At 44.6% G+C, this 26130-nt stretch overlaps 1 long non-coding RNA gene across 3 annotated transcripts; it reads left to right on the top strand.

Moving 5' to 3' along the window:
* The first annotated feature begins 2108 nt into the window (after positions 1–2108).
* Positions 2109–18265, top strand: LOC310896438. Of its 3 annotated transcripts, none has more exons than XR_014581483.1 (5): positions 2109–7232; positions 8465–8573; positions 9557–9666; positions 11260–11442; positions 16762–18265. It is a non-coding gene; the product is annotated as an uncharacterized lncRNA (long non-coding RNA). The 3 variants fall into 3 exon arrangements; XR_014581484.1 differs by lacking the exon at positions 8465–8573 and having other exon boundaries at positions 2109–6473; positions 6971–7232; XR_014581485.1 differs by lacking the exon at positions 8465–8573 and having other exon boundaries at positions 2115–7232.
* Positions 18266–26130: the final 7865 nt, after the last annotated feature.

Consider the following 26130-nt stretch of genomic DNA (forward strand, 5'->3'; position numbering starts at 1 on the left):
GAGGCAGCCTCTACAGCGGATGAAACTATAGCAAGTAGAAAACTGAATGCAGTGTGTTTGTTTTTGAAAGAGCATAAAAATTCTATCAAATCTAAGTATAGCCTGTTACTAGAATGTACCATACGACTGTCTTTATGGTGATTCGCAAATTGAAATATTGGCTACGGTTAATCTGAGCATGAGAGGCAGCTCTCAGCAGTGTTTAGTGCCTTTATTTTAGTGCCATTCAAATGCCAGTGTAATTGGAGGCACGCACTCGCTCTTGTCATTGCAGGATGAGCTTTCATGTGCCATCTAAATGGAGTTAGAGCTATGGAAAGAGCCCGAGGCTCTGTTACATTATCATTTTCAGCCGTAATGCTTACAGTACCAATAAATCCAATTACTTTCTTTTTTCCTTTCCATGGAACAAGATAATCAAAACTGCCCCATTTTCCCTCTTCATTTTTTTCCAGACCATAATATGTAGTTTGTTTTATCAGACTTTGAATTGGACAAGTTGATTTCTAAAAAATAGATTTTATTTAAAAGTGAAAGCCACAACTATGGTAGGAAAAACACCTGTGCAATCTCTTAGGGAAGATGCTCACTAATTTTTCAGCAACTCCTGTAAGACTACAACTACTACTGCAAACCTGCACAACAATGACGAGGTTTTTGAATAACTTGGCAATCCTGGAATCATTCTCTGTCATTTCCAGAATAATAGATCTGTAGTGGGTAGAAGAGGTGTATAAAATGCAAGTGAATTTTATAACTTGTACAAGCAAGTAGTGTTAAGTTAGTTGTGTGAACTGTTAAATTTTCCCCAAGAGATCCTAGCACTAACTCAACAGACAATACAGAGGTACATGTCAAAGCCATGAATCATGGAAAAACAAGGAGAAACAGATGAAATTGATCACTTATGCCAGCATCCCAATAAATTTCTGAAACCCTTGAACGCTCCTTCCAGCAAACCTAGAGGAGGAATCACAAGCTGCTGGTATGTGGCCAGGTCCCAGTGGCAGCCGGTGGGTTTCATCTCCCCGGCTTTGTGTGCCCACTTCTGAGCCGGTCACCCTTGGCTCCATGTGTGGATGAACGTCTGCTCCTGGTGCACAGCTGGCTTCGGTGCACATCTGAGCAGGGTCGTACGAAGCACATGGTGAAAATGCCTTTTTTTTCTTGCTTGACTGTGCAGGGAGCCTTGGGTGAGCGGCTCAGTCACGTGTGAAGTCAGGCGCCGTGAATTGCCTTCCCACAGCTTTTACAGGTCAGAGATCTGAGGTTTGGAGCAGCTTAAAAACATGCCCTGGAAAGTGAGGGCTGGTGAAGGAGCACGGTGCCCAGATGTTAAACACTGCAAAGGCTATTTGATGGAGCATGTCATGGCAGCAGCCTCCAGAGCAGCACTGGCACCCGTTGCAAGCCACCTGCCCACCCTTTGCTGTTCACGGAGTGTTGGGGGGCTCCTAGGACACTGTTAGTAGAGAGCAGAGGCCGATGTTTTGTGCTATTGGGAGCAGAGTTTGGGATGCAGCCCAGAGGTGGGTTTGCCTGGTAGGCAAGAGAAACTGAAGAACAGGATTCAGAAAACTGGCACGCCGAGCTGGTTAGGGACTGACAGATACGTTGGCATTTTGTGAAAACTGCAAGGAGGTAACGTGCCAGGTTCTGCCTCTTTGCTGCCTTTTAGCTATTAACTTACTGCTTAAGAGCTGCGTGTGAAATGGGAGGCTCCAGCTTTTGCTCCCTGGACCTTGGTGGGTTCAGGCAGCCACCTCTCTGGGGCTTAAGCTGTGTGCTGGGCTGAGCAGGGCCGCAGTGGAGCAGAAAGCCTGAGAAGCTGCCCCCTCCCATCTTCAGCCTCTCCTTGGGCCTCTCTGTGCTGCCTAAAGCTTGCCAGGGAGTCCTCTGGCATCAGGGTCCTGGCCTCTGCTTCCTGGTGCTTCTGCGGCATGTGCTGTGTTGTTGGACAAGAAAAAAGAGGCTGACAAAACTGGGATTCTTCCTAGCATTCTTTTAAAACCTTCTCTGCTTATGGTTTTGGCATGGACTGCCAAGTTGGAGATGCTTTCAAGGGTGATTACCGAGAAGGAAACACAGGTTACAGCAGAGAACTGCGAATGAAGAGCAGATGACTGCACCCAACCTCCTCAGTCACTAAATATGATTCGTGACTACTAACGTACTGGACAAAAGGCTGTTATCAGTCAGATTCAGCTATGTAGCTGGAAGCGCAAGCACTTTCTTTGCGTCTGAGAGGTAACATACTCAATACTTACCCGCTGGTGGGATGAAGAGTCCGGTATTAAAAGCCTAAAACTCTATACTACGTGGAAAATGTACAGAGAGGGCAAATCACAGGATGGACTGGGATAATGCTGACCTGTGCTGATACTTCACAGTGTAGCTCTGAATTCACTGCGCTTACCACCTGTGTCCTGGAAACTGTCCATGCTACCCTAAATGGTGCTGATAAGCACTTTAAGGTGGGTGTGTGGCTCGTTCCTAGTGATTTATAACTTTATTGCTTCCAGGTTGGAGACCAGGGTCTCCGATCTGGGTTCTGGACCCTGCTTTAATGGGATGGATTAAATATGGCGTGAAGCATCTCAGAAGGACAAATTGATGTCCCACACAACCCATGTACAGCTTTAGAGAAGCTAATTCCAAGCCCAGGTTATGCACTTCTATTATTTCCTCTTATCAGAGCTGAGATCTTTCCACCATCTCAGACTCCAGAAAGCCCAGTCCTCTTATTCAACCATTTTTTAGCTCAGACTTCAGCCTCGTCCCTGTTTCCTTCTGTGGAATTGGTGGTGTCCATCCATTTGTCCTGCAGGGGTTAGCACACTTGGCCAGGCACTGGGAGACCTAGTTTCTAGGCAATATCTTAGATGCAATTTGAGCTAATATTTCTCTCTTCCCTCGAGCAAGCCTTCAACCAGTTACAAGATCAATTTCCATCCCTCCAGGGAAGCAAAGCTGGTCTCCAGATAACTACTCAAGGTACCTGGTGGGAAGGAAAGGGGTGTAAGAAGGAGCACAGATCTGTGAGGGCACCTTGGCTAAGAAGATCATTAATGGCATGGAGCTGGGACAGGGGAGGGTCAGGCTGGATGTCAGGAAAAGGTTCCAAGGCAATTTTGCTCCTCATACCCCCATGTTTCCCAAAGGGCTCAGTGATACCAATGTGGGATCCCCGTTATTTTCAGGTTATGTTCCAGATGTGTCATAATACCATAGATATACCAAGGTCTGAGGGCAGGAAACAAGACCCGTGGTTGAATACGTGAAACTTGGAAGTGGAAGAAAATACACTGTCATGGTGAATGAATATATTGAGGGGTTTCTGTGGCCCCAGACTGGAGACAAAGCTCCATGCGCTCTATACAGGTAAGACTTCCATTTCCCTGGGCACATAGGAAATCCTCCTCTTCCGTGTCTCTGAAAATGCAGAGGTTGAAATAGACAGATATAAATGGTATCTGTGTGATGGCCAGCAGCTGTTACACATCAAAGATATTAATTGGTTTCCTATTAGTTTTGTCCTCTGTGAAGGAAAGTCGCATCAAGGTAAGCGTGGAATAATGTAACAATCAGTACACAAAGCAATATTTCCTTTTAATGTGGCAGAAGATGTGGCCACTCTAACAAAATTAATCATGTGAATTATGTGACTTGTTTTCAACAAAGCATCTTAAGTAGTTCATAAATATTCCTGTATGCCAGATTCTCTAGGCAGCACAAGCAAAAAAAAAAAAAAAAAAAAAAAACTTTACTGTACCCCAGCTCCCCGGAAGAACTGTTAAATTGCTGACAGATACGTGATAGAGAGGAAGATATTTGGTTTCTCTTAGAGATATTGTAATAATTTCCAGGCTGTTATAAGCTGAGGGTTAATTCTCTATCTTTTTATTTTTAATCATCCTTGATGGTTGTATGAGAGTAGGAAGATGGTTTCACAGTTAAATCTGGAACTCTGGGAGATGTGATTTTGATGACTGGATGTGCTGCAGGCTCTCTCTGACCTCAGATAAGTCATTTAATTTCTGCGTTACTCCTGTTTGCCTGTGGAAAACTGAGATAATATCCTCTTTTCATCAATTCTCCCTTTGGTTTGCTTAGATGGCAATCTATTCAGGTCAAAGATTGTTCCTCTTACTTTATGTGGTGCTCAGACCAATTTCACTGAGGGCCCTGAAGCTTGATCTATAGATAATTCTGTTTTCTAATAGTATTATTTGGAAAATATCTCCAATTAATCCATGAAGGGGTACTAAAGTCACCGTGAATAATGTTTCTTCCCAAACTGCTGGAAACTTCAATCCAACTGCAGAATGACAATATTATGTCTAGTGGTTAGAACAACAACATACAGTTGGCAGATGAAGGTCTCCAGCATCAGCACGGTCTGCATTTTTGTCTTTAATGCTGAAGGGCTGTTTTTACTCTAAGATGTCTGGTGTTTGCGATGTCTTTACACTGAGTCTTAAAAAGCTTGCAAAGGAAAAAAGGAAAGTCCTGTAGAAGCTACATCATAGCATACCAAGTTATTACTGGTTCCAGCTGAACTATCAGGTGAGAAAAAAATGTCAAAGATAAAATATTGAATATCCTGACATACACTGGTAATTTCTCTTCCGTTAATTTGTAAGGAAAAAATGAGGAAGAAGAAGTTCTTATGGAAAAAAAAACAAAACAAAATCCCAAAGTGAATGGAAGTTCAATACGTAGTTTTAACACATTAACTTTCCTTTGTAAACAAGAGTCTTAACTGTTACATCCAAGGACCTCGGGGAGAAACTGGAAAGTACAAAATTAAGCAGTAGCTAATGAGGAAAAATATTTTTTTTTCCATGAAGCTGTTCAGAATCGGTCCTTGCTTCCCTGAGGGTGTTGGCTGTCTCCAAGGCATTATACGTCTTAAAAATGTCTAATTTTAAAATCCGCAGTCACAAATGGAGATGAGCGTGGTGGTCTTGCACCCTATTGACCTGACCACTTGAAAAAGCTTTGGTTCCTCTTTGAAACAGGAGAGACCCCCATAGCAAAGTGCTGGTGAGGTGATTTCCTGAATAGCTTTACAGCTTTTAGCAAGTGTTACTGGCTCCTTGCCTGTGAGGAAAAAACCGTGTGGACATAGTCACAAGAGGAATTTAAGTGAAAGAAGACTTCAGAGTATTCAGTAACAGGCTTTCACTGAAACATCTAATTCGTACTTAATGGACCAGTGTACAAAATCTTGTTGCATTGTATAATTTGTATATATTATCCTCCCTACCTCCTCAGTGAATGTCTCTATCCATATCAAAAAATAAAACATGCGAGGTTTTTCTGTTCTCTCACTTTCCCAGAATTTGCAGATTATTGTTAACTGGAATGGTCTGAAATGTGATGTTCCCTGTTTGTCGCTGGATGGGATGTGCCTGAACCAGGAGCAGGAACAATTATCATCTCAGTGTGTGAAGACTGGAAGGCAAAACATCCGAGTCCTTCATATGTGACAACGCTTGCCGTGCCTAATGGCTATGGATTTATGGTGGCGGGCCTACAGGTGACATCCTGCTGCTTCCTGCACTCGTTTAGCTACCATAAATGCTGCTGGTTACCCGCAGCTCCCATCCCATCAAGGGATTCTGTGGGTACGCGGGCCAGAAAAGAAGGGCCAAGGAGAGTGCCCCCCCTCTGATAGACCAGAAGGGAGAACTGGTCATGGCAGACGTGGAGAAGGCTGAGGTACTGAACAGGTTCTTTGCCTCAGTCTTCACTGCCAGACAGGCTTGCCATGCCTCCCGCTTCCCTGAAACTGTAGATGAGGGGTGGGGGAGCAAAGTCCCTCCTGCTGTAAGCAAAGAGCAGGTTTGAGACCACCTGATGGAACTGAACAGGTACAAGTCTATGGGGCCTGATGCCGTGCATCCCAGGGTCTTGAGGGAACTGACTGATGGATTTGCCAAGCCTCTCTCCATCATGTTTGAAAAGCCCTGGCAGCCAGGTGAAGTCCCTGGTGACTGGAAAAAGGAAAACATCACTCCCATTTTTAAAAAGGGTAGAAAGGAGGACCCAGGGAACTACAGACCGGTGAGCCTCACCTCTGTGCCTCAAAGGGTCACGGAACAGATCCTCCTGGAAGCAATGCCAAGGCACATGCAGGACAAGGAGGTGATCAGAGACAGCCAGCATGGCTTCACCAAAGGCCGTGAGGATGTTCAGCCTGGAGAAGATGATGCTCTGAGGAGACCTCATTGCAGCTTTTCAATATTTAAAGGGAGCTTATGAAAAAAAGATGGAAAAAGACTTTTTTTTCTTAGGCAGATAATGATAAAACAAGAGAGACAAGGTTTTAAAATGAAAGAGATTTAGATGTTAGAAGGAAATTCTTCACTTGGAAGATGGTGAGGCCCTGGCACAGGTTGCCCAGAGAAGCTGTGGATGCCCCATTCCCAGAGGTGAACGCCAGGCTGGACAAGGCCCTGGGCTACCTGGTATAGTGGGTGGCATCCCTGCCCATGGCAGGGGATTGGAACTGGGTGGGCTTTAAGGTCCCTTTTCCAACCCAAACCATTCTGTGATTCTATGATAATTTCAAGAGGCTTTGTATGTGTGCAGTGCTTTAGAAGGTGAGACTACATAAGTGAAGTAGGATTTGATTAGCACTCTTCATTTCATGACAGCTAATATTTTTCTACTTTCTCTTAGTTTTCAAGAGCCAGAAACCACACTCTTTGCTTTAATATCCTCTAATCAATGCATATTCCTATCTACTAGCATCACACCTGACATCTCTTGTTCATGTAGTATCTAAACATGATGTCTGTTTTTTGTGTCAACAACTGAATTCCTCATTCATGAACAAACCCATGCAGGTTGGATCCTCGATGCTTTCCTGAGCAGCTTAGACTATTCTGTGCCCTTTCCTAATATCCTTAATCTCTGCTTCTGGCAAATAAGATACTGACCTACTTTATTTTTTTCCCTTCAGAAAGAAAAACAAAGTGCACGTGGTGGAGCAGCAGCTGCTGCTGTTTCCTGACTGCAAGAAGAGAGTCAGTGTGCCCCTGGTTAGGGTTTTGTTAAAGCCACTCCTGCTTTTACGTCCCCCTCTCCCCACCCTGTGTGTGGGCACTCGCTGCAGCTCCATCCCCTTGCTGCCACTGCACTGTGCTGTTACCCAGGTCTGGACAAAACAGGGGAGAAACATCACGGGATGGGACTGTCCGCAGACGGGGATGAGTTAATTAAGGGTAAGTGGACTCTGGGGCCCAGCCCCCTGTGTCCGTGCTCCCTGATGCAGCAATGACTCCTGCTTGCAAAGCTGGAAGGCCGCCAGCAGCTCTAGAGGCCACTGCTCTCCGACACGTGCTGCACATCGTGCAGCTCCTCTTTGCCCTTCACCGTAGCTGCCCGTTATTCGGAAAATACATAAAGACTGGGGACCATGGCACTGTGTTCCCTTTGCACATGAATGGCAGTACTTGGTGGGGTGTGGTGGAAATGGGGGCGTCTTTCCCATGGTTTTCCATCTCCCTCCCTCTCTTCCTGCATTGGATGATGCTGTCAGTGTTGACTGCTCAGCTCCTGCTTGCTTCACGGGCATCTTCCACTATCTCCAGGAGCTCCAGTGCTTCACAAGAGGACTGTTACACACAGATGAGAGCTAGGCACCAAAATAGAAAATCAATAGTATGCAAGCAGTCTCTCCTCCCACACATGCTTTTGAAAATCTCCCCCACAACCTTTTGCATCAACACTAACCAGATTTCACCTATAAATCTGCTGCACTTAATCTCCCGGAGTACCTCTCCAGCACTTGCCTCTCATCGCCAGCTTAAGCTCCCTTATTGACAGATGCACACAAACAACTTTTTTTTGCCCCCCTTCTCAATCCTCTATTGTTCAAAACCAACACGTGACAACAGCTCTGGCAGGGCTGCATCTGTCCTGCTTGAGCTCAAAGTCGTGAAGGGTTTGAAATGGGAGGGCAGAGCTTTGCTCCTGCCCAAATTTTGTAGAGCTCCTTCTGCGTGGCAGCCAAGCAGCCCTGGTCCCAAAGTCAGGGGTTTTTGTGGGTATCTCTGCCTTCCCTGCACAGCTCTGGCACATATCTGTGCAGTTGCACAGTGGCTGCTGGATGTTTTACCCTTGGCTGCCTTTAATGCTGTCTTCAAGTGATTGTTTCAAAGCTGCCTGATGCCACATCAAAGCAGCAGCCCAGACAAAGCACATTCAGGCTGGGAGCTGGGGTGGAAAGAGGGAAAATTTGCAGCAGAGCGCTCATGCAGGGTGTTTTTTCTTTTGCTTTAATGGGAGTGAAGGGCATGTAGGAGACCTGCTGGCAGAAGGGGGAAATTTTATAGGTGGGAGCTTGGCCAGGCAGAAAATCCAGACCATCACAGAATGCTGCTGGCTGTGTTGGTTTTTTTTGTTTGTTTGTTTGTTTGTTTTCTCATTGCCAAACTTTTTTTTTTTTTTTTAGCAAATATTGATTGTTAGTGTTGGAAGGAATGCTGGGACTATGGCAACAGCACGAAGAGTTAACAGGACGCCTGATGCGAAATGGCTTTTCATGTAGTAAAAAGAGATGAGTAAGCTGAGAATCATAACAAGACCTAATCTCCATTTCAGATCTTGTTTAAGAGATTAATTATGGAATATTGTAGACTTAATTAAACACGTAATCAAGGGCAAATAGACGCAGCCTTATGCCAACTAACAGAAATATAAAAATTATTGTGCTGGAACAGACTATTTCTCTAATTAGAAAGCAAGAAACAGCTACAGCCTCTTACAACTCTCATGTAGAATAAACCAATAGCAGCAACAAAAAGAGCTCTCATTGGGTTAACCCATAAAATCCTTAGTAAATAAAAACTGATGACCTTCTATAGCCACAATTGCAGTGAGTTTTGTGGGCACGAGGAATCCACATAATAATTACTTTTCCATTTGCACAGCATCATCAATTTAAGAAACCTAAATTACCATAAGAATAATGAATTCAGTTTATTACTAATCTGCTGAACAGCTAGAGAAACAGAACCCGAGTACTGATGTGGTGTTCCCATGTTCTCCTGGAAAATCAGTGCAAAAGTAGAAATATAAATCAAGAGTCCTGACAGTTGCTTGTTCTGTCAAGATGTAAGGATTTAAGGAAGTTACTGTGTAAATATTCAACCTCCCCCCCCTCCCCCCCCCCCCCCCAAAAAAAAAACCACTCTGGGGGATGTGAATTCACAAATTTAACTAATTGAGACAAGTAATTCCAGGCTGCTTTTGTCAGCTGGCAGCACTTGAGTTTGAGGTTTTGCTTTTCATTGAGCTCTTGTGAATTCCTCGTTGACTCCCCAAGCGTCTGCCACTTGGAACAACTGGCAGTTGTGTGGTTTTAAACATTTTAATGAAATTGTCTCAGGGACACGTCAGTTTGGCCCTCTGAATCCTGATGTTACTCAAATCACACGTGGTAGTTGAATCAACCATAGCCTCAAGCAAAGGACAAATATGTGCCTGTGTGCACGTATTCCATATTAGTCGTTTAGTTTCAAGGTGTTTCTGATGCCCTTTGCAGCTCCAGAGAGAAGTGGTGCCACCGCCTTTTCAGTGTGGGCATGGTGGTGAAGCTGCTGACGCTGCTTACAGATCTCCCTGCTCCTCTCCTTTGGGCTGCCCAAGGCACTGGTGAGATTTTTTGGCCTTTTCCTTGGCTTTCCTACCCACCTGTTCAATGTCTGCACCTTTCTTCAGGCCCAGCCATTAGCCAGACTGCTCTTGCATACTGGTTTGTTCTCCCCTGCCCTTCACCTGTTACTCTGGCTCTTTTTATTTTTTTGTTCATTTTCTTGTTCTTTTTATTTATTTATTTATTTTAATAACCGGTCTATCTGGACAAATTCATTTTATCCTCTGCTCCTGGAGCAGTTTCTCAAAAAAGCTTGTCCTTTCCTGTTTTTTCTTTACTGCTTCAAAGAAAGACCCGCACTACTTTTGAGGACAAGAATACAAAGTTCGAAAGCGATGCTGAACATAATGTCTTTTATCCACATGCGTGGGAAGAAAAGCAGTGAACAGATCACCTGGGTTACATTCAACCTTTGAAGAATATCAAGGATAAATTTAATTTTACTGGGTATATTTTTCCCTCAAGGGATTTTTAAAGGACAGAGCAGAGAGATGTCCTTAAGTAAGGAAGTGACCAGAAACAAAAATCATACGAGCATAGAATCACTTAGGTTAGAAAAGACCTTCAAGATCATCAAGTCTAACCATTAACCCAGCACGGATGAAGGGGTTTTACCAGGCACTTTCTGTGAAACTCAGCCACTACCTATGCCACCAGATTCCTCTCTTGACTGTGTTGCCTTTTAACAGCAAGAGGAAACTGTGAGATAAAGATCTGAACCCGGAGATCAGTAAGGGGTGAGCTGAAGTAGCTCACACCGGTAATGGTGCTTCTTCAATCAAATGTGGAAATAAGGACTGCTGCTGGAACCTGGCTTGTGGCAGGCAAGCTCAGGAGCTCTTTGGGGTTCAAATAGTCTTACTCGTGTCATGTGAAGGCAGGTATTTTTTTTTTTTAAGATTAATTTAATTAGAAAGCCACTATCCTGGCCAGATTGGTTTTGTCCTTGCCTAGAAAGGACAAAAGGAAAAGGCATTTCCCTTCCTTTTACCTTCATGCAATGCCATCTGCAAGTTCAGGGATATTTAATTTCTTTGTATTTCAGCCATGCATGGAAACAAGGGTGGAAGCAGGATCTCAGCCTGGTCCCACCTGTGGTAGTGCTGGTGAAACCCCTCTGGAGCAGCAAGGATTGGGGTTGACTTTCTATTACAATGCCCACGGCCATTTCTGTCTTCAAAACATTGTTTTGGGCTGCTGGCTGCTCTGCAGTCTGCATCGCCTGCACTCCAGCTGTGTTTCCAGCTTTGCTTTGCAGTATATTGCTTTTCAGCACAACCTATACACTGACACCATTACAGAAATGCAGGCACTGGAGCTTGGGCAGCTATGATCTGGCCTTCTGGGTCATCGTTTGTGCATGTGTAACCTCAGCGTCAGCTTGTGCCACAGCAGCCCAGGGTATTTCTCTTTCCCAGCTGCACTGAAGTCTATGTTTTGTGTTAGAGACAGAAGACAAGGTGTTACTTCTTTGTATTGTAATTTCCGTGTGGCATAGCCATATCTTCTTTCTGTCCTCACCCTTTGCTGCTTTTTGTTTAAATCTTCCCTTCTTTGTCCACCATTTCTCTGCTCTTCTTCCATGTGCACAGGTTCACACGGGGGCAGTTTGGCACAGAACCACCGGAGCCCATGGAGGTCCGACGGGTGACTTGGGCTGAGCTCTGTCTCCATGTAACCTTCTTCCCCATCTCCCACCTCTTTTCCAGTTTATCTCCAGCAGACTACAAAGCCAACACCATTCTGGTCCCACTTCCCATGCCTCCAATAACCAGGTACCTTCCATGTTAATCAGAGTTAATGCATTTTTTCTTTTAATATCAAAGTTTTGTGAATCAAGCACAAATGTTCCTTTGCAATGATGAATTTACATTTAGCCACTCAAGGTCACTAGTGACATCTCTGCTTTTGAAATGGGGAAGATGGCTACTGCAGTTATCTTTCATGTTAAAATCTATGACTTTCTTCGGTATTCAAAGAGAATGTGGAGAAAAGTGAAAAGGTGTGATGCTAAATACGAGAGCTGTCTGCCAGAGCTGTTTTTCCCTCAAGCAGAATTGACTAAATCTGCACTGCTTGCTGCAAATAAAATTAGTGGTTAAGGCTGGCAAAAGTGGAAATGTCAATGGAGACGTGGATCTTGCAGAGCTGGCAGGAATGAGGGACTGCATCCAGCCACGTGGCCCACCCACGGCATACACCACCTCTTCCTGCTTTGCCAGAAGCCAGGTGAGATGACTGCTTCTGTCTCGGGGTTCAGTGCAGCTATTCATATATTTATCAGAGCTAAAGCCAGCCAATCCTCCTTCGGAAACAGTGGCTTATGATACACTTTGTGTTCTAGAGGAGCAACAGAAAGATGTGCAAAAGTCTGCAGTATCCCAGTGCAAAAATACAAGAAATGTGCTCAGAAATATGACTTTTACAAACATCAAAGGTCCACTTGTCCCCTTGAATGGCTGGGGACTGGGCCGGGGATAATGAGTTTTGCAAATGTTGTTTTAAAATCCTGTTAAAAATTTGTTGTCTTAATAGGACAGTAATCCACACATGCTGTAAGGCTGGTCACTAATTAAATCATGTTGAGACTTAGAAATGCAGATAAAGGAAGTAGGGATTAAACCAGTCTGGTAGTACTAGTCTCTTTCGGAAATTCTCAGTTGAGTTTCTACAGAAAAACGTTCAAATGACCACAGAGACAGGAAAATACCTATTAAAAATCCCTAATTACTGCATGGAGCCTGTATATTTCTAATAGTGATCTCATAGAATACACTAAGGGAAAAAATAGCGTGATACATAGGAGGTCAGTACTTTCTGTAATTCAGTAATATCCAACACTTCTTTTTTTTTTTTATGTAAGATAAACCTGTTCTTCCTCTTCGTTCCTGACATAATGTATCAACCTGGGGCAGAGACCCAAAACTGGTGAGTTTGAGGTATGTCAAACATGGCTGTAAGGCTCATGGAGACATTGTGCATAATGTGGGCCTTGCCAGGAAGGATCCATTTTGTGTTTCTCTCCATGCCAGCCACAGCTTTTCTTTTTCCTTTGGAAATGCTACGTCCTCTGGAAGTGCTCGATTCCCCTCGGAGAGGGCCGAAGTCTGGGGTTAGAGGTGTTCACCTCTCCTACAGTCCTCATGAGACCTCCAGGAAAATGAAATCCTCTCCTGGCTCCATGCAGTGCCTGCAGCCCCCCATTTCCCAACTCCTTGCAAGAGGAATCTCCTTGGTACTCCTCAGGGGCCTCTGCCCATGGGGAATGGGAGTAGTAGGAAACCAGGATTTGGGGGAATCATTGCCTGAGTCGATCCAGGGCTGGCCAGGGTACACCCAGCTCCCCTCTCCAGTATGCCCACACCTAAATGGGCAGCTCTCGGCCTGGCTCTGTCTTTGATCAAGGGCCTGACTGAGTTACATCAGCCGTCATTTTGTATTATGTCTCTGATTTTGGTGCTTTCATTTGGCTGTTCATTAGGATGCTTAAATGCAAATGTGAGTACTCACGTTATGGTTTATACGTTGCCCAGATCTGTACTTTTCACTTGAAAATCCGTAGATGTAAATTTCTGGAAAGGGCAGCCTTCTGCATCTCTGGTACTATCTTACGTAATCAGATCCCCGGGGTGTTACAGATGTGGTATAAAAATAACTACATCCATGCCTTTGTAATTTAGCCCCGTAGCATGATGGACCAGCTATGGCTTATGGTAGGAAACCCTCAGATAGTGGGAAACCCACTCAACAGGGATTCAAAGTAACATTCTCCAGGGCCTTCTCTCTTCCAGACACGTACAGTGAAAAACATGTTACCAGTTTGAAATACAGGAGGATGAAAGTGCTTCGTTATTTTTTTCCTGCCATTTTGAGAGTATTTTGTGTTATTCTTGTTCTCATTAATTCTTATTAAGTGTAAGAGAGACATGACAAACTATGTACAAACCCTTTATTAAAATGTTCAGAAACCTCTCAAGCATATTGCATGCTTTTAGCTGGTAACAGGTTCATATATTTCCTTAGGGTAAATGACTTTTCACTTTTCACTTCTGATGTTAAGAGAAACTTTTCTGATTTTTTTTAATCTCCCTATCTAGAAGCAAATACTTTGTAATGCTTTATTATAATTGGATATCCATAATGTTCAGTGTAAAAAAATAAATAAATGAGAGACTCTTCCAGGAAATACCCTATCAATACTATAAATGATTAATAGAAAAGCATCATTCCCTTAAAATGCTTTACCATATTTGCAGTCCAAATGCAAGAGTCAGGTACTGGAGTCACATCAAATTTACATTAGCGTGTACTACTGTGTTCTGCTCTACCTTAATTTATATGTATTCCTATAATTGCTTAAGTGATATCTAAGTGCTTCCCAATTATTCATTAAGGGAGATAGTTGATGTGATTTTTTTTTTTTCTTACCCTTTCCCTTTTACTTGTGCAACAAAGTATTTTGGTAGGGTTGGTTTTCTTTAGGACACACAGAGCTATTTATTTACTTTGGAGAAACCAAGGAGAAAATATGCACCTTGTGCTCAGGGCAGAGAGCTGTGATGCTGAATGTCTTCAGCCCCTGTGGGAACCTATTCCTGCAGCTCAGGCTGGCCCCAGCCTGTTGTCTCCTGCTCCTGCATGTGAGTAAGAAGACCTGGTCTGCCAGAGATGAGTTTCTGATCCCTGGAGCCATATCTGGACACAGGGTCCGACACCATGACCTTGACTTGTCACTTCCTGTGACACCTTGCACCTTGTCACAGCAGTGCTGGATGCCCACGAGGTTCTTCCCACCCTGTGCTGGCACGTGGCAGAAGTGCCTCTGTGCCATCAGAAGTGGCCTCTCTGATTTCCAAGGACACTGCGCTGAACTCTTTCTGAGCTGAATTTGGGTCAGCACAGCTAGGTTTTCACACACACTTAACTGTTAACCATGTCAGACCTTCCAGCCTCCATGAGATAGCCTCACACCTCTGCACTTAAAATCTCCCTAGAGAACTGAAGGAGCAAAGATTTAAGCTGATTCACATCAGCTTTAATTAAAACTCAATTAAACTCACTCAGATTTAAACGTCCAGGAGGCAGATGCATGATCCACACTTAATTACCGTAGCGCAGCCCCATGCCCTCTTCCATGCCCACAGGTGGTGGGCTTGTGCTTGGGGGCTGACGGGGCGGGCCATGGGGTGCAGAGCTTGGCCGGGCTCCCTAATCCCCTTGTCCCTGCCCCACAGCCGTCCTGCATGCTTACTGCACCTCGTGAGACCAGCAGCTGCGGAGCGGCGGTGCCACCCCCGCAGGGTCACTGCTGGTGGTGTCGTGCTGCTGAGAAGCTGCCTCCAGGCTCAGGGGGCCTGGTGGTGCCCAGCAGCGGCTGCAGCCATATGGCTGCTCCAGGGGCTTCCTGGCACGGCCCCCAGCAAATCCTCTTAGTTCAGCTTTTCACCCTCCTTCCTGCCTCTTTGATGCTGGCCTTGCCTGGCTGGGCTCCTGCTTGGGTCCCAATTCCCACCGCAAGCCCCAAGGCTCTCACAGCCTGGAGGTGGATGCGCCCCCCAGTGCGCTCATCGCCGCACCCCAGCTCCAGGATGGGACTTTGGGGTTGCATCTGCTCTCTGCTCAAAATCCTGCCTGGTGATGAGGCAAGTGGCATAAACTGGAGGTGTTCAAGGCCAGGCTGGATGGGGCTTTGGGCAACCTGGTCTGGTGGGAGGTGTCCCTGCCCATGGCAGGGGGTTGGAACTGGGTGGGCTTTAACCCAAGCCATGATTCTATGAAACTGGCCTGCACTGGTGCTATTAAACCCTCTTGCCATCCAAACCCAAGTGGCTGCATCCAAACTACCTTGCCCACTGGTCTGATGTCTACCATGGCCCCCTAATGAAGTAGCCTAAGGGGAGCCAAAGGGCATTTTGTAACGGGAGGCACTGGTTGGTAGCAAAGGCCAGGAATGACGAACTTAAACCTCCTACACATTGATTCTCCTCTTTGATACCTCAGTAAGGTGTCTGTACGTTGCATAGGAAGCCAATAAGTTCAAATCTGCTTTCCTAAGGCCGTTATGAGGATTTTTGTTACCATTTAGAGACTTCGAAAAGCAGGGAATACGATGTTCTTGTACTGAGTGGAAGTAGGTGCCTAGCCTCCTGAACTGTTCATGGGAACGAGAGCTTGTTGCCGTTTATTCTGTTCCTCAAAATCTAGGTATGAAAACAAAAATCCCTGCTGATGCCTTTTCATTTTTGAAGCAGCACAATAAAAAAACAGCTGCTGAAGCTAATGACTGCATTTGCATAGATTACATGTGACAATCCAGCACACAACGGGGTGTCCTGCCATGTAGACAACAAGCCACAAGGGCGATGCACTTCTTTGGCATTTACTGCCAGAAGTCAGATTCACTTCTGCAATAATAGTGTCAGCTCACTTCTAGGGGGGCCTTGGCTAGCGGCGACAGAGAAAATTACTGATTTTCTCTTGTTTTCCAAGCCAAAAGGCAGAGGGCTCTCTCCCGCCAAGTGCAGAGAGGTGGAGGAGGGAAATCGGCTTTCATGATGGCACCCAGAGTAAACCATCATCCTCCAGGGTGACAAGGGGAAGGAGCCCGATGCCAGTGAGCTGTCCCCTGTCCCCAGGGGCTCTGGGCTGGCTGCAGGTCATGCAGGATGGCTGTGTGCAGTCCTGCAATGAGCCAGAGCCTGGAGAGGGAGGGCTGGCGCCTGCCTGGGGGAACTGTGGCTGGATGCCATGCTGGCTTGGAGGGAAAAAAATAGTTCCTTTGTGTTTTCTGCACAGTGTCTGGGTTTATGGCATTGCTTTGTTATTCTTGCAGTGTTGGCTATAGACAAACACAGGAGGACAATTTATATCCCAAGGCAAACTGGCTCTGATATGGTGCTTCTCCTTTTCTCTTTGCTTAATTGGGCTAAAAGAAAAAGACAACAGCTGCAATGGTGGGAAAGAAAAATGCCTTTGCTTGTCCTGTGTTTGACAGCAATCAGCTTGACAAGGGATTATCAATTGATTTAAGATAACTGTTAATGCTGGATGTAGTTTGGTGTCTGTTTATCCCCTTTACTGTTTCACACATACAGTTGCACTTCAGAAAATAAAATCACAGAACCACAGAATGGTTGAGGCTGGAAAGGACCTCGAGATCATCTAGTCCAACCCCCACCACGACCTCTCCCCAAGCAGGATCACCTAGAGCAAAACAGACAATTATTTCCAGGGAGAAAACACACCTCCACTCTAAAGCATGCTTAAATAAGACCAGAATGTGAAAAGGAGAAGAATCTCTGAAAAAAAAAAATTGCTGTGGGACTCCTGTGTATTTACGTACATGCGCACTTGCGTTCATGAGTGTCATGAAGTGAGCAATTAAAAAGAGAGACAGGTCACGGGCACATGTTTTTCAGAAAAATCAGGTCATTTTCTCCAAGATTTGTCTTCCAGGACTGCAGATCCAACAGTCACAGACTGCTTCCTTCTGTTCTCGTAATCCATGAGAACATGGCAAAGCTCCGCGACCACCTGTCAACCTATTTTTGTAAAGTGCCGTAGAAAAACTCCTTGAAAAGGACTAGATGATCTTGACTGCCCTATTGGATACACGGGATATCTTTCGCATTGAGGCATGGGTTTCGCATTCAGTTTTGCTGGAAGCAGGGGATGATGTACCTTGGCCAGGAGTCAAGAGAGATGGGCTTCCCCCAGCCCGCTGCTGGTTTCCAGTTTGTTTGCCCCTGGCCCAAATCCAGCACTGTGGAGCTTGCTGGAAATTTTGCAAATGTCCTTGGTAGACACTGAATCCAGCTCTTGCGGGAGGAAACACTACTGAGGAGAGCTCTCCAGCTCCCAAAGCGCTGGGGGGTGCTTGTTCTGCATCCTGGGTGCCCTACCAGCTGACTCCTAGGGCCCGATCCTATGGGTCCTACATGCTCCTTGTGCAAATGGCGCTTCTCCAGAAACCCACTTCATCCAAGCAAGAAGAAAAGCAGGAGTGCAAGCCCCACTGATCATCCCCCTTGGTGCTAATCTATTCTTAAACTGAACTGTACTCTTTTGATATTTTAGTAAAACTGTCATGAATCAACACCCACTGCTTCATTTTTCTTAGCGACACACAAAAAAAGGGGGGAAAATGAAAAAAAATGAAAAGCCATCCTCTAACAGACATTCAGTTTGAACTGATCGAGTGATTTGCTGTCAGAGCAACAGCTCTTGTCAAAAATAGCCCTTTGGAAAAAAACTCTGGTATTATTTGTACAGCGTGTGCCACACGATGCTCCTTAGTGAGAGCAGGGTGTCAGCGACCAGTATTAAAAACAGATCACTGAAAGTGCTGCGTGGGAAATGAATCATGTGCCTCTACAAGCTACCAGCATCCCTGTGACTGTCTCAAACTGATGAGTGCACTGATGTGTATCAAGGTATCATTTTTAGAAGGAGCAAGCAGTGTCAGATTTCTTTAAAATCCCTCACAGCTCTGAGGGGCTGATAAAACCAAAATCCAGGCCGCATCAAACCTTCCCAACAGAGCAGCTTTGACCACAGCCCCAGTCCTGCCAGATCCCAACCATGGTAGTAGCTCTCCTGGTGCAAGAAATGGGCATTGTCCAGTGCACATGCACGGAGCAAGGCACCTGTTTGCGTTAGAGACAGTGGAAAAGGTTTTGCCTCTGTGTAACAGTGTTTTCTCCAAAGGAAAAAAAAATGGAGGCTGAAAAATGTTGGCTGATATTTTTGGGAAAGGGAGGAAACAACCTAAAGTCCGTGGATGCTGAAACATTTGGTGAGAGGCAGATGTGAGCAAACACAGGCGCTTTTCTCTGAATGTTTAACTTGGGCTCCCTTTGCAATCAGAAGAGACAGAGCTTTTAAGATAAGATTTATCTCACCCAACCTTAAGCTGACATATAAAATAGGTCAAATAAATTATGCCCTAAGAATACCTATCTTCTGCCACATTCAGGAAAGGGGATTTAGGCTAACTAGCAGCAATGCAGCTGTTTACTCTGTCACTGGTTAAAGCATGGGGAGATGAAATCCAGCCTTTGGTTTGAAACAGATTGAAACCAGTGGTTCCTACAGGTTTCAAAGGCATAGCCAAGTTTTTTGTAGCATCTTACAGTCAGCTCTTTCGGAGGCTACTGAGATGTATGCTATTACAAATTTAAAATATGTAGTGTTTATCTGATTCAGTGTGGCTCAGATAGGGGTAACTGCAGTTTTGGGGGTCCTGAAAGAAATCCAGACAGTGAATTCTGCCATTAGGTTTGGAAACTTGTTTTGATAATAAGCACAATTATTTCTCTCCTCTCCCACTACGGTCCCAGGCACAGATATGTTTCCAAAGCTTTTTAGTAATTTCCTTGTTTCCCATGTACTCGGGTTTCTTTTCCCCCTTTCACATTTGACCCTTGTGTCTTTTCACCTGAGCTCGAAAACTTCCATGTGCTGCCACAGTGGCAGCTCCCACTGACGGTCTGCCCAGGGGCTGTTTACTTTATGCACAGCGATGTTGGGGGGAAAGAAAAATGAGGCAAAGCACCCCTGAAATCAAACTAATAAGGTATCTATCAGTAATTATAATGAAACATAAGCAGCCACTGCAGAATCTAGCAATAGTGTTAATGGTGAATTTGAGAAGCATTTCTTACTCTAAAAAAATAAAGCACAGGAAATATGATCACATCTATTTAGATCACAATCTATCCTATTCAGAGAGGCTGAATCTTTAATTAAGGGTCCAGTTCTGACTTTTACATCCACTTGTACTAATCAAAAGTGTTTCTGCTGAAGTCAACTGAAGAGACTGAGACCGAACAGGGGTGAGGACAAAACCCAGGTACCCCCTGTCAGTTTTCTGAACGCTTACCTCTCAGTAAAAATGTCCTTCCCTCCTCTCAGAATCATTCTCATCTGGTCAGAAAAACACATTCTGGCCCAGCACACCCCCCACCCCCTTCCCCTAATCTGCTTACACTTTTGCTTTGGGCTTTTAATTAACGGTAGTGAGCAAGACCCTTGCCTCCTGTGGTACTATTGTCCGTCAGGTCTGCTGGGATTGCACAGACGGGATTTTATTTTCATTAATTTTTGAAATAGAAAGGCTTAAGTAGCACAATTAGAAATAGAAAGAAGTTACTAACTTATCTGAGATATTGTAAACACCAAAGAAGAAAGTGAATGTCTGCATATCCATGTAAGAAAAAAGAAACATATTTATGGGATTTTTAAAAAGCATTTCTCTTTTCAGTCCAGTAGGTGAAAGAAAATAAACTCTCCACATTTCCAATAATCACAGTGCAAGTAAATCTGGGATTGGGCTGGGTTTATTCTTAGAGGTTCTAGCTACAATGTCACAGCAGGATTAATCTAGATTTTTTTTTCTTTTTTTTTTTTTTTTTTTTTTTTAGTGTAGTGTGCCAGGGCACTAACATATTATTAATTAGAAGTAAATCTGTCCCTTGGGGAGACTACATGCACTGCCTGCATTTTTAATTTGTATTTATCTTTAAGACGAAGCATATTTTTCCCCTCTCCGTTTTTCAGTTGCTTCCTTATTCCTGCGTAATCCTTTTATTTTGCATTGGGAAGAACAGTTGGATAACATAGAGATTGTGTGCCTACAAACATTTTTTTTTCAGCCTCTTGACTGAACCGGAAAACACTGAATAATTTTCTTTTGGGTCAACTTCATGTTTGGTTTCATTTTGAGAGGGGTATTGTTGTCTTCCTATTTTTCCCTTTAAAACAGCATACCAAAAGCAATTTACAAAGGAAAGTAGTTTTGATTTAAAGGGGAAAAAAAAGTGAACAAAATACAATAATTTCATTCTTTCTCATCTCAGATTGTTTAGCTGATGTCAGAAAACTCATTACTAGTTTGTTCAACCTGCACATCCATTTCCTGTTGATTAATTTTTTTTCTGTAGAATTGCACCCATAAGGGATGCTAGGGCTGAGTGACAGTGACAAGAGAAAACTTCACTGTGGCTGCAGAATTCCTTTCACATATGAAGGTGTTGGCCTGAGTCACAAAGTTATTACTGGTGAGAACAAGAATCATTCCTCCTAGTGAAGTCCTCACCAGCAATTTTAGGTCTAATACATGGCCTTCCAGGCTCATAAAATGGGAATTTTCCATTTTGGCTGGACCTGACCAGTGTTTAAGTATGTGAAACTTCGGTGGCTTTTTAAAATTTCCTGCACATTTCTGTTGCAGAAGCACGCAATCACTTACCTGCTCAAGAACCTGTACCTCTGCTCCCTTTTGGTGTATTTTTTTGGAGATTTAGAAGACATTTTGCTCACTTAAATTGCACAGTTCTGCAGCAGGTAATTCAAAATTCAATGTTGGTGTGATTCAGACATAATTTTCTGAAAATTGAGTCCAGGTCTCTCTATTTTGAGAAACAGGTCTATTATTCTCCATGTACACTTCCCAGTACCACGGCCCTTTGGTACAAAAACAAAGTCATGAGAGTTCATTATCTCCCAGGAGACTGGAGCCGTACTTTACAGGGACATCTGTGTCTCCCAGTCACGGTGATTTCTGCCACACATACACTGGTACCAGATTTCCCCACTGAGAGTTTTTCATGCGCTAACCAAGGAGGCAGGATGGTATTAGGCAGTTTCTGGTGGTAGTGAGCACGAAGCCTGTGTGCAGATGACAGGCTGATGGAGTGTAAGAATCTAATATTTTTTTCCCTGTATTGCAATTTGTAGATTCATTTAAGAGCAGTTTCCCTGAGATATCCCCAAGTTTGAGCTGTCTGCGAGTGAGGGACAGCCAGACTCTGGGCATGCTGATCTGCACATTTTTGCTGTTTATGCCTCTGCGGCTTGTGAGGGTTTGGTTTGCAGAAAAGGATGTCTGACCTGGGAAAGCAGAGGGTGGAGAATGAAAGCAGATATCCCTAAGGAGGTTCTAGCTGCTGCCACACAGGCTGGAGGTGGAAGTATGCACTGTCACAGGACATGAATCTGTTGGGAAGTAAGTGCAAATAAGTGGCAAACGTCAGAAATCCAGGCACCTTCCCCTGTACCTTTATGGACACTGGTACGTATTACAGAAAGAAGCCTCATATAGAAGGATTCTTTTATCCCCGTTTCTCTTTCTAAATTAAAATAAATAAAGTAAATGCTGGTGTTAGATTTTTTAATTTATTTATTTTTTTTCCCAGTCCCAGTGGTTTGCTAAGCAGATCTTAAGGTATCAGCAGAGATCTGACATAACTTACAGCTTCTTTGATGAGCACACTGATTTTGCAATCCAGCAAACAGTATCTCTTCCATTTCCTGGTACTGTAATGCATTGTGGTGTCTTTCTGTGCTGTAGCACACCTGTCCATGTAAGAAGAAATGGCAGCATTTGAAATAACTTTTGAAGTAGTGGACCTGTTTTCCCTGTGGACTTGTGGTTGCTCTGGGCCTCCCTGTACTCAGACTTAAATTCTTGAGCCTGGCATGATAACTGTCTGCAGCTTTTTAAAAGCCTACTGACTTTCACTCCATCACCAGCCTGGGTCTGGATGCAGGCACTGTGCTGGCTGAATCGTTGCCATTCACTTTCTGCAACTTAGATTCCCTGCTCATCATCAGGAGGACCTACCAGTTTTAAATTGATGTATCTTCTTTAGACCTCAAGAATTATACATACACTGTAGGACATATGAGGGTAGAAACACAGCTCTAGAGAATGCTAACCAAAGGGAAAGAAGAAAAAAAGAAAAAAAAAAAAAAAGTACTTCAGCAGAAAATGGGTAAATTCTGGCATAAAACAGAGCACATCCTGGGTAATATGTTGAAAGGACTGCTCCTGACTCTCTGGAGTCTCTGAAGCTTCTTAGAAATTAAGCCTGAAGTGAAAAATTACTGCACCTGCATAGATCTACAGACTCCTCTGTCCTGTCAAATTTCTTTCTTTGGTCTTGTTCAGCACACGAGGCAGCCTGGAAACACCACAGAATTCTGGGGGCTTCTGTAAAAATGGGAGACAGGATGGCTTACTGTGGTGGTTTTACTCAGGTGGGCGGCCGAGCTCCACCACAACCGCTCTCTCATTCCCCCTCCTCAAAGAGGAATGGGGGGAAAATACGATGAAAAGGGCTCAAGGGTTGAGATAAGGACGAGGAGATCACACAGTAATTATTGTGACAAGCAAAACAGACTCAGAATAGGGAGATAGTAAGATTTATTGCCTATTACTAACAAGCTAGAGAAGCGAGAAACAAAGGAAAGAAACCAAAAGCACCTTCCCCCCATCCACCCTCTTCCACTTCCTCCCCCCGAGCGGTGCAGGGGAACGGGGGAACGGGGGTTATGGTCAGTCTATGGCGCTTCTTCTCCGCCGCTCCTTCTCGGTCACTCTCGTCCCCTGTGCTGTGGGGTCCCTCCCACGGGATGCCGTCCTTGTTGAACTGATCCGGTGTGGGCTGCCCACAGGCAGCAGCTCTTCAAGAACTGCTCCAGATACGGGTCCGTACCACAGGGTCCATCCCTCAGGAGCGAACTGCTCCAACCTGGGTCCCCCACGGGCAGCAGCTCCTGCCAGGTCACCTGCTCCTGCCTGGTCTCCTCTCCACGGGCTGCAGCTCCGGCCCGGGATCTGCTCCGGCAGGGGTCTTCCACAGGCCGCAGCCTCCGTCGGTGCAGGTCCACCTGCTCCACCGTGGTCTCCTCCACGGGCTGCAGCGTGGAACCCTGCTCCACCGTGGTACTCCATGGGCTGCAGGGGGACAGCCTGCTTCACCATGGTCCTCACCACAGGCCGCAGGGGACTTCTGCTCCGGCACCTGGAGCACCTCTCCCCCTCCTTCTTCACTGACCTTGGCGCCTGCAGGGCTGTTCCTCACTCCTCTCACTCTCCCAGCTGCTGTGTGTGGCACAGCGTTTTTTTGTCCCTGACTTAAATATGCTCTCACAGAGGCACAAACAACGTCACTTATTGGCTCAGCTCTGGTCAGCAGCGGGGCCCTTACCAAACATGGGGCAGCCTCTGGATCCTTCTCACAAAAGCCATCCCTGTGGCCCCCTGCTACCAAAATCTTGCCACATAAACCCACTACACTTACATAGTGTTGCATGTCTGGTATATTCATTTTAAGGATTAAAAACCTGCCTCCTTCAGAAACATTTCTTCCACAGACCCTTTCCAGTATCCTCTCCAGCTGGAATAAATCTGCTCATGTGGCTGTGGTGAGTGGGATCTCTGCCACCACACTAGATGTCCCTTGAGGTGAGATGGGTCTGAAGGATGTGGTGGAAGCAGTTCTACCACCACTTGGCTGTCACTTGTCTGATGGTCTTCTGAAGCTCCCAGCTGATCGTGGTGTCTTTCTGCACTTTTAAATTAGAGATCTTAATTTGTTTTCACTTTAAAAAGTGTCTGTCAGCCTTTCCTCTGCCTTGCCAGAAAGACAGTTATGACAATTTCCACTGTCGGATACACACTTCCACTTCAGATTTACAGAGGTGAAGGGGAGCCATAAAGAAATGACTCCCCACGATAATTTAGAGGAGTAAGTTTTAAACCTTGGGGAGAAGCAGTAAGAAATAGATATTGCTCACATAGGCTTTGTGCAAGCTTCCTGGAATGTAAAACCAGACAGAATAAAAAAGGCCAAAAGGATGAAAACGTCTCTGGCTCCCTTTCATTCAGCTCCTCACTGTCCTGCTCCAGAAACCAACCTGTCTCACCTTGGAGCTGTGTTGATCGTATATCTCTTTACAGTTCTGCAAAAAATGACACAGTTTTCTTCCAGGGGACTTCCTTGACGAAAGCAGAGGGAACAAAAAGGGCAAAGGAACATCACTAAACTCTCTGAAATTCCCATTATACGTGAGGACAGGGGCACAACAAATGTGGCAGAGAACATTTTCTGCCAACCCCCTTGATCTCACAGCTCTCCAGTGTTCAAACATCACTAAGAGCAAGAGTGATTTAGCTTGAATATTTGCACCTCTCAACATTACTTGTCTTCAATTAGAAGTTGGTGAATACTTTGTTGAAAGCTTTCCCTGCTTAGCCCTGCAAGGGCAAGTTGACCAAAGCATGTCATGAGTTCATGTTGAACTCACATATGTTTAGCCATTAAAAAAAAGTTAATTAAAAAAAAAAAAGAAGAATGGGAATATTTCATTTGTCCCTTTCAAAATTCAGTGCTTTGATTTTTCATTGTAGAATGAGTATCCATTTCCAGAGGTACACAAGGTTATTTAAATCATATTTTTAAAAGTGTAAAAAGATTGAGAACAAATGTGCAGAAAAGATTCAATTTGTCAGAACATTTTTCAAGAGGTAATTTCAGACTGACCTCAAGTCACTTTCCTCCATTAATGCTTGGATTTTAAGTCGACTGAAAAACAAGCTGAAAGTCCACCCTTTCTTTCATGGCTGCAGATAATCATACAAAAAAGAAGAGGGCACAATAACTTGTCTGTTCCATACAGCTGTGAAGCATTAAGTCATCTGTCCTCATCCTTTTATATCTCTATCCCACTATTTTGGGCTCAGTGTTTGCAAGAAGAATTGGCTCAATGTAAAGAATTGGTGAAACGTAGCAAAACACCAGTATGAAAAGTGCAAAAAATTGGTAAATTCAGCCATCTGGCCAACTCTTATTTATTAGCTGTTCTGTTTACTTTTTCACAAGCTGTGTGACCAGGTTTTGTTCTTTCAAATTTTTAAAGGATGTCTGCTCTGTGTATTTGCATTTGCACAGGAACATTTAGTATTTTCTCTGTTTTATCAAGTTTCATCCATCTGACCGGAGAACAGAAATATTACCAGGTGGTGGGGGAACTCATGAGTGATGGAGGTGCAAAGTGACCTCCCGTCTCTGTGGCTTGTGGGTGCTGGGCAGATGTATGTAGTGCACAGTGTAAGATATAACTCCTCCTCTTCCAGTCAAAATCTTGGCTTCTGCCTCATTTGCCCTTTCCTCTGTTTCTCGCAGAAGGCAGGAGAGACCTGTATGTTGAATTGTGTGCTCATATTGCTCTTATTGAACATGCAATGATTGTGAATGCAAACGGAACTTTCTGTACATGATCAGAAAAAGACCTAAATTCACTGCATAAATTATTCACAACAGATAATTCAACCTGTTCTCATGGGAGAGTGCAATGAATGTCTGATGATGTTATAGAAAGAAAAAAAAAAAAACCACTCAACCAACTAATTCTTCCAAACAATGAAGTCAACAGCAAAAGCTTTTACTAACTTCAAAGGGGCCAGAACCTAGCCCCAAGCCAGAGGGTGGGGATGCAGCTTCTCTGTAGTGGTTCCCAGTTGTGTTTAGAGCTGTTTAAAAACCCAGACAAGTGCTTCTGCTTGGAGGAACCCAGACTAACTCCATACAGTCAGCATCAGGCGGCCAGGGTCCATGGGTTACTACAGCTCCAGCTGAAAGCAGGTCTCCTCCGCGGCTGGGTGCAGAGCACGGCTCTCA

This window comes from Anser anser (genome assembly GCF_964211835.1).
Source record: "Anser anser genome assembly, chromosome: 1".
NCBI classification, from domain to species: Eukaryota; Metazoa; Chordata; class Aves; order Anseriformes; family Anatidae; genus Anser; species Anser anser.